This window comes from Pteronotus mesoamericanus, unplaced genomic scaffold, assembly GCF_021234165.1.
Source record: "Pteronotus mesoamericanus isolate MK-2021 breed Mesoamerican mustached bat unplaced genomic scaffold, CSHL_Meso_final scaffold_54, whole genome shotgun sequence".
In the NCBI taxonomy this organism is placed as follows: Eukaryota; Metazoa; Chordata; class Mammalia; order Chiroptera; family Mormoopidae; genus Pteronotus; species Pteronotus mesoamericanus.
Window position 1 is genome coordinate 25,599,444 of NW_026555321.1, and position 1,887 is coordinate 25,601,330.

Below are 1,887 nucleotides of genomic sequence, written 5' to 3' on the forward strand. Positions count from 1 at the left end.
AAGAGCTCCATATGTACCCTGGGAAATCCAAGGACACCGCCAGGCAAAGGCAGTGCCGGGTTTCTAAGTGACAGAAAGCGATAGGATCGGCTTGCTGAATCTCTCCCGCTATCTCGGCAGACCCGTTCCGCCAACAGGTGAGTATTACGCAGACAGTATGATGCCAAGCGTTGGAGGAATCTCCGCGAGAAGGCACAGAGGCGCAGCTGCGACAGACATGGCACGAGTTCGGATCCTGTTGGCCAACCGAGCCCAGAAGCTGCGAACGCGAGTCGCAGCAAAATTTGCGCACAGTTCCACTTCTGAGGATCAAGTCAGGCGTGGTCCGGCGGGGAGCCACGTCTCCTCACGACCCCAGAGCCTTTAACTAGGAACGTAACGCTGGTGGGAACTGGGTCCAAGGAATTTAGAGACAGAAGACTCTCAGGCCAAATAGGGACATGTGGATCGGTTCCTCAGTTGGGTCTGGGGCAGGGTGAGGGGGGAGCAGCCCCTGGCTTTGTAGCCACCTTCCCGCGCGCCCCGCCCCCGCTGCCCCATTCTAACAAGACCGGCCTGTTGGAAACGGCGGTGGGACAGCCCCGCTGCCCCCTCCCTCGGGAATCCACAGGGCTGTGACCTGGCCTTTATCTCGGCGAGGTCAGCAGTCGTGGGGGCTTCAGGAAAGAAGACAAAGGCCCGATGTCACTGCGGGCGGGGGCTCGGTTTCCTGACTCTCTGCTCACACTCACTGCCTTTAGCCGTTGTTGCGGGGAGATTTTTAAAAATATGTGTTAATTTCCTCCCACCCCCCAGTTAGATACGCGCGAACACACACAAAAGCAAAAAGCATATTCCCCTTCTCTCCTTATCCCTAGAGATAAAATTTTCCTGGGATCCTGACCTTTGCTTGCCTACAGAAGTCATTTTCCTTTGTACAGAGAGGAAAATCAGGGAAAGGTTTTGTTTTATTCGGTTTAGTAGTATTATTACTAAAGACAAGTCAGGCTGAGTTCCCAACTAGGCGAGCCAGAGTTGGCTTCCCAACGTGGCAGCGATTCGGTGCCGCGTGCGCTCAGCACCTTTGGGAATGACCTTGGCCTCCTGCGCTTCCTCTGCCCCGCCGTGGGGAGCAGCACCCTGTGCTCAGACAGGACAGTTATTCACCCCGAATTTGGTTTAGAGCTGCCAAGAGGCTCCCCGTCCGCGCCTGACGATCTTCTCTTGTAGCGCCACCCAAAGGCCGGTTGCGCCTGCATCTGGCGATTCTGGCGGCTCAGGCCGGGTCTTCCCAGCCGCTGGCCCCACGCCGCCCGGCTCCCACCCTCGGTCGGCGCCTCTGCCCGCTTCATCTCGGCCCAACCCGCTTCCTGCGTTTGCCCCTCACGTTTCCCGTTTCTCCACGAAGACAGAGGGCCGCCTGTCCCACAAGCTGACCTCCGAAACCTCCCGCCCGGTGGCTACTTACTGCTTTTCTGAAAAGGTGGTGGTGGTGGTGGGGAGGGAGTTTAAACAGCCCCGCGTTCCAGGGAGGGGGGCTCCGGAGGGCGGGAGACCGCAGCTCCGGGGCCTAGAGAGGTGCCCCGCCCCTCAAGGGCCTGGGTCGGAGTCACTTTGCAGGTCAGCCAGGCCTTTCTCGGTGAAGATTGCCTTAGGAGAAGCGAGAGAGGGCGGTTGGAGGAGGAGCCCCGGGCTGGGGTATTCACCAGGATGGCGACAGGATGTACCTTACTCCTAGGTCAAGGGGCTGGGCACGGTGGACGCAAATGCCTAGGTTCCGACTTGGGAAGGTAATCGGGGGTCTGGGCTCTTGGGGCACAAATGCATGGCTGCTCGGTTAGAATGTCAGACCCTGCGGGGTTCGTACTATCAACGGTTCCTTCCTTGGTTCCTTCTTTCTTTCCTTTC